At 31.5% G+C, this 7,535-nt stretch overlaps 1 long non-coding RNA gene across 1 annotated transcript; it reads left to right on the forward strand.

The window, feature by feature from the left end:
- The first annotated feature begins 1,837 nt into the window (after window positions 1-1,837).
- Window positions 1,838-3,743, forward strand: LOC149416370 (uncharacterized). Its single transcript, XR_016303698.1, has 3 exons — window positions 1,838-1,988; window positions 2,658-2,798; window positions 2,913-3,743. It is a non-coding gene; the product is annotated as an uncharacterized LOC149416370 (long non-coding RNA).
- The last annotated feature ends 3,792 nt before the right edge of the window (window positions 3,744-7,535 follow it).

Consider the following 7,535-nt stretch of genomic DNA (forward strand, 5'->3'; position numbering starts at 1 on the left):
GTAAGTAGGTATCATCACAGGCTAACTTCAAAAAAGAACTTGCGTTTTTCCATTGTCTATGGTTATGTCAATCAGACGCTGACGTTTCACTTACTTCTGTGCGACAATATTTTGTTCCACCGCTTATTTTAAGTAATGTTGTATAAAGGGCGGTTATTTCAATAAATATAATATCATTATTGCGACGTTTTTTCCAATTTTTTATTGAAATATTTTCTTATACTTTTCTACACTCTGTTCGCAGCGCTTCGTCTAACGTAAGTAGGTTAAAGTAACTAAATTAGACCTGAGATCTTTTTAAATGCCTGTTTAATATAAGAATATATAACATTACTCTTTTAAACCCGCAATCTTGTACAACATTCGCGATATAAAATACAGATATATCAACACCAATCAAGCTTACACGCGACGGACGATAGTACATTTTTGTTTATTCATAGTAGACAATGTAGATTTACAACCGGTGACACTTATTGACATGTGTAATAGACAGTTCATTATCAAATATACAGAACATAGGAATACGCTTAATTTGCACTTTTTATTTTATAAAACGCTTCTTATCTGTTCGATAATAGTCATATGTAAGTATTTCAGCTTCTGGAAATGGAAAATAATACATTAATTAACTATTTCCAAGAAAAAAACGGAAAATTTGACGTCTTTTCTTCAAGCCATGTTTTTACAAATTGACATGAAGGCGATGCACCACGGCGTATAACGTTTGTTGGGACGTTAACAATAACACTCCTTATGTAGATGGCCACAAGGTTCAAATTCCCGCTCAACACCAGACTTCTGTTTTGATTTGTGCAAATTAGAAAAATCTCCGAAAAGTGTATTTTATTTCAATTTCTAAAGTTCAGGCAAAAATATTCAAATATTTTTCGATTTTTTCTTAAAAACTTAATTTACCACGTTTTACATCAAACTCATTACCGAAAATGAGTTCAAATGGAGGAGATTTTGAACGTAAAATTACTTTTTTTCTGGCTGGTATTGTTAAAATGCCCTGTTGTTTCAAAGGCCTAGATGTGTTCTTCTCACAGTATTTAAATAAAACTTTTCTAAGCGATCAAATTTTCTAACCAAAACTCATCATTTTGCATTATCACGTAGTGCTTCGCCTTAAAATGGGTTTTCAGTTAGATTTTAAAGTAATAATAAAGTTCATTTTTTTAATTAAACCCAACCTATGAACATATTTTAGGACGATAGGTGTATATTTCGTGTAAAAGAAGAGAAGAAAAAACTAACACTAAAATTTTCACGTCAATAGCAATGACGGTCTATAGGACAATTGTAAATATACTACGTGCTGTAACCTGTTTCATTATTTAAAAAAAAACTACTTTTTAATTTAGGAATATATAAGTTTAAGTTTTGAATAATTTCATGATCAATACTTAAAATTGTTACATTTAATTATTGAAGGCAATATTAGTGCTTTTCAAACGAAAATTTGAAACGGAAAGGAAAAAGATACGGTCACACCTAGGACAAACCCAAGACCCTCGCTTTGCCGGGGCACCGCTCTACTAACTTTGCTAATGAGACCCTATCTCCTTCGGCCATATTTAACTATATCAACATTGTGTTCATTTTCTCAGCCCACATTTGTCCTAGATGTGACCGTATCTTTTTTTTTGATTTTTCTGAATATAAAAGAATTTAAATATGAAAAAATAAAATATAACTGAGGTAACTATGTAATGCTCTTTTATAACCACTCACAAATACGACTTTTTTTTAAATGTTACAGTTCTTAACGTGTATATTGAACTGGGTTCAATTGTCGTCAAATAACAGAACGCTATCACAGAAGACCATGGATCTTCCCGACCAAGAAACTGCTTCCGTCAAGGTGGAACCAGGGTTCCAGGAAGAAGGTGGAGGTAAAATACCGTATACGGTTATTATAGATTTCGACCACCAGGATGTAAGGAAGGAACACTTGAATTACTCTGAGACCACTCCGACAGCCAGTAAGTTGTATTTCACAAGTAAGAAAATGACTCAGTAAAATAATAAAAAAATAATATTAATTCATTACAAAAGTCAATTGTCTTTTTAATAAAATTATCACTGCTAACACAAAGTTAAAAATCTCATCTTTTTGTCGTTGCGTCCATTTTTTCTTTTCTCATTAATAATTTTATATATTTGTATTTCTTGTATAGCTATTATGGAAAATTTAAAAACATTGAAATATTTAGAATAATTTATCACTTGTTTTAATTCAAGATATATCGATAATACCTTATTTATTTAAATTTATCGATACATATTATTTTTTTCCAATGCAGGTAATACGAAAATTGGCCTCTAAATATTTATTATGTTATTTATATCTGTTTATTAAAAAAAGGTCTTAAAATTATATCTTTTAATTCTTCTCGTAATATATATGTAATAATGATTGATATTTTAAAAATAAGCAGTTTGAAATGTTTTTTCAACTAAAACATACAAATTGAATCCACGTCTTAGAATTTATCATACCTCAGATAATATATTCAATTTGCTTGGAATTAGTTCTTGGGAGTACGTTTAATGTGGTAAACTTTCTGCAAGAATTCAGACGCTCGAACCTCAGATTTGTCTAAGCATATCAACGTATATTATACTTGCATATTATTGTTTTGTTTTTCCAGGTAGCATAAACGTTAAAACTGTACCAATCAATGCAGAATCATTACCCCTAGAAGAAGATGGAGGGGGAGATCCTCATACGGAAGTCTTGCCGGATGTCAAAAAGGAATGCTTAGATCGCTTTGAAAGAATTACCCAAACAGGTAAAATTGATTTTGTCTCTTGGAATTAAGAAGTCGTGTTCTCTAATTTTATAATATTTTTATAGTTCTATGAAGCAGTAGCACTTCTTAAGTTTTATTTGTAAACTTTTTCAGACTTATTGACAGATCTGAAGACGCATCATTTGGGAACCCATAGTGAAAAAAAACCTTTTTCATGTTTGGACTGCAATTATTCAAGTTCTCGAAAGACAGATTTGACTAGACACATGATGACTCACAGTGGAGAAAAACCTTTTTCATGTCTCCACTGCAGTTATATATGTTCTCAAAAGGTATATTTGAAGATCCATATGCTGAATCACAGTGGAAATAAACCTTTTTCATGTTCCCACTGCAGTTATTCATGTTCCCAAAAAGGATATTTGAAGGTACACATGCTGACTCACAGTGAACATAAACCTTTTTCATGTTCCCACTGCAATTATTCATTTTCTCGAAAGAGATATTTGACGAATCACATGCTCACCCACAGTGGAGAAAAACCCTTTTCATGTTCCCATTGCAATTATGCAAGTTCTCGAAAGAAAGATTTGAATAGACACATGCTGACTCACAGTGGAGAAAAACCTTTTTCATGTCCCCTTTGCAATCATTCGTGTTCTCGAAAGGGAAATTTGACTACTCACATACTGACTCACAGTGGCAAAAAATCTTCTTCTTGTTCCCACTAAATAAAGTGTACTTTGATTTGATATTTTTATGTGACAAGGCTCAGTTTGATAGTTGGCAAATTATTCGTTGGAAATAAATGCTCTTGCGATAAATACACTTATTTTAAATCGATATAAAACAACAACTTTAAAAATGATAAATAAGCTTATTATAATTAATGTTTACCTGATTTTAAGCTTTGAAAATGATTTTCTCTGGAATTAAAGAAGCATTTGTCTTAAAGGGTAATTTATTTACGTAAAAGGCGGCTAAACGTTGTAAGTTTGAAGCATTATTTTGGTAATGTTTTTAAATTCTGTTAACAAATAATTATAAGCAATAAATAGTTGCCTGAAACATCAATACAAATTGAACATATCTCCCGATTAAAAATAATTGCCGCCAGCTGCAAATCCCGTCGGCGGTATTTATTTACGACTAATTATTGCTTATAATTATTTGTTATCCCTTACGCTATGCATAAAACCTTGTCTTATAAACATTAGTTTATCATAAAAATAATAATAATTAAAATATTGTGTTTCTAAAATAAGTAGTATTTCTTTAAATAGTGGTAAATATAATGGTGGGTTGTTTCACAGAATTTGAACAATTCATCAAATTTAAATTTTCATTTTCGGGTTCTGTAAAAGTTTTATTCATGCTCTGTTTTTCTGTAATTATAGGCTATTTGCCTGACAGAACTGAAATAATTTCAGAACATGAAAAAATCTTTCGAAGAACTTAAAAATTAACTTTCTGAAACAACCCGTCCTAAGTATTCACCAGGATGTGAAATGCTTTTTAGTAAATTAATTAAAATAAAGTTGTTTACGTGTACCTACCTGGCCTTGTTTGACTTTTCTTTACTTTTTAAAATCAAAATCCAAGCATATATTAATAAAGCCATGGATTAGTAATTTCAATCTGAAATAAGGAAAAATACTATCACCAGTCTGAAAAATTCCCAAACGACGAAAAAATCGCAAATTTCTACAAGAAATACCGCAACAAACTTACGCTTTTAATTAGACTGACCAAAGAAAAGTATTTCTTTAATAAAATAAAAAGCTGGTTTAAGGAAAAAAAAGAGTTCTTGAAAATTATCAAAACAATAACCAACAAAAGCACAAAACAAAAATTTCCAAACGAAGTTACTCATCAATAAATCAATACTGACACAGAAAAAAAAACAAATTTTTAACGATTATTTTGTTGATGTCGGCGCTAATCTTGCTAGTAATATTATCCTAGACCATAAACAAACTCAACAACCAGAGCTAAAGCCAAATTTTGAAGAAGGTTTCCACACGCTTGCTTCAGTAAGTTGAAAATGCTATAAAAAGTTTATGAGGATCAGCGAGCCCTGGCTATGAAAACATAACTCTAAAAATATTAAAAAATGTACGTGAGATAATCAGCAAACCAATTGCTCATATAATTCATGTAAGTCTAAAGAAGGGTATATTCCCGAACAACTATAAGAAGACTATTGTGACCCCTGTTTTTAAATCTGGTGACGAAAAAACATTTCTAACCATCGTCCCATAGCACTCACTTCAAACATAGCAAAAATCTATAAAAAAATGTTAAAAAACAACTCAAGAAACCATATAAAAATAAGGAGATAATGGGCCCAAACAAAATTGGATTTACGGACAATCTCAACACACAGGATGCGATTGCTTAATTAACATCAACAATAATGCAAAAGTAAGATAATAAAGAAAAGTGTATTGGAATCGTCATTGATCTCCGCAAAGCATTTGAAATCATATTACACTCAAAACTCACTGAGAAACTAAAGTTAATTGGATTGGACGGAATAGTGCTATCACGGTTCCAATGTTATCTAAAACAGAGATTTCAATATGTCAAAATCAATAATACCCTTAGTGAACCCAAAACATCATCTTTTGGCATACTACTAGGAACTGTCGTCGGTCCAATCCTTTTTATTATGTATGTAAATCAAATGTTCACTCTTCCCATTGTTGGAGATATCACAAAAGAGAAATCATGGGAGGAAACAATGAGAAAAGCCAATATCAATATAAACATACTCAAAACATTGTTCGACCTAAATTGTCTCTCACTAAATACTGAGAAACATAAATATACCACTCTCTAGATCGAAATCTTCGGGCTTTTTGTATCGAACAGAATTATACAGAACTTAACCACAGATATACAAGCAGTACTTACCGTGCGGAAAGGAGCAGTAGACAAGGTAGAAAAAACTCAAGGTCATCTAAAAATAAGACGCAACCATAGACAATATAATTGCTCTCGGCCTACTCCATTCATTCACTAGCTTAAAAAATATTTTAAAAATAAAAATGTCCTTGAAGCAGAAAAATATCGAAATGTTTTCCAAGGGCAAGGTTCATCTGACTAAGAAATAAACTTTTACAGTGCATTTTCTTAAAATGAAACTTGTTATTCTGAAAAGAAGAAACCCAAAATGACAAGAAATTTGCAAAAACACTGAAGATAATTTCCAAAACATGATTGTCCGACAGTACGACGAAGAATTCCGACATTTTTCTGCCTATTTTGAAATCATGGTTACATATGTTTAAAAAATTTTAATTTCACCAAAACAATAAGATAACACAAATAACACTAATCAATAACATGAATAAGTTGGTCGATATAATACATAACATTTATACGTTGTGGAGGAAGACATATGCTAAGTATGAAACATTTTTTAACTAAAAAACCAAACGTTGGAATAACCTTAAAACTGTCAATTCACTTTAAACTTGAACTTACGTAGGTAGGTTGAATATATGTTTATAACTCGCTAACACTATACTGGCTTATATTGTATTTTTTATCACGAACATTTTTAACACGCAATATTTTCGACGAGAAATGATAGTATTTCGGCAACAAATGACAACCCGCGTGTATAAATAAACCACCCTCATTTTGTTTGAATGATTTGAAAAAAGTCTAACGACAAAATTCCGTCAACTCTTTCTGTTACACGAGTCATTATGGTAGAGAGCGAGAGATCAAACCAATCCTTCTACGCTAACCAATGAGATCCTGAGCTTTTAGCCATATTATTCGTTTTCTATAAGAATAATGAGGTGGGCGTGGCGGTTTCAAATGAGTTTCAAGACCAAAGTTGAGAGAAATGCCCCTGCTGAGAAACATATTTTATCCCATTCTTTTTGAAAGAAAAAAAAATCGAAAACAATATAACCATTAAAATCCATTCATCGCAGTATGAAAACAAAAAAGAATGTGACAATTTAAATTGGTTACCAACAACATGCAAAAATAGTATAAAGTATCTGGGTATCATAGTAGATGGACAATGGAATGAACAAGTCCAAAATATGGCAACCAGAGTAAGAAAATTATTTACAAAGTATAAAGTTTATCATAACTATATGTCACATAAAATTATGCATACGATAAAGTTGCTCATAAACCTAGGTGCGTTTCACCACAGAAAACAAGGTCCCACGCAGCTATTAGACGAATCTCTCTGGCAACAGCGCTTTTATAATGTCTAATGCAACGCCTGTCTTTAAAATGCGATTGTTTCTATGGAATTGCAAACGTCAAAACGGTAAACAGACGTGGTTTATTTATGCAGGCGACATTTCTGCCCAATTCATTCTTGGTAAGTACAATAGTTTTTGGTATTGTTAATTATTATGCGATCTTAATAGAGATTTGAGTCGAATTATAAGATTTGTCTTATTTTTCAGGATGAATAAACGAGATCGAAGCATTAATTTTACGAAAGACGAGTGACAGTGTAAACAAACTACTTGAATATAGCGACGCGGTGAAGTCCTTAGGAGATAACGGCATCAGGTATTATAATATTACAAATGAGGATGTTCAAAGTCACACAATGTCACGCACTGATTCTTTTGAATTATTGTTCTTCCTGTTAATCCCTAAAGCCTTACAACGTGCATCTCGAACTGTCAGAATTCAGATTCCATATAAATTCGCTATTTTTTAATATACTTCAAAATAAAATACTGTTCTTGAATGTGGATTAAAGACTCTCAGTTTTGTGCAGTACAAATCGAC

The sequence above is a fragment of the Hesperophylax consimilis genome, chromosome 17 (genome assembly GCF_061612785.1).
Source record: "Hesperophylax consimilis isolate HC1 chromosome 17, BYU_Hcon_1.0, whole genome shotgun sequence".
Lineage (NCBI taxonomy): Eukaryota > Metazoa > Arthropoda > Insecta > Trichoptera > Limnephilidae > Hesperophylax > Hesperophylax consimilis.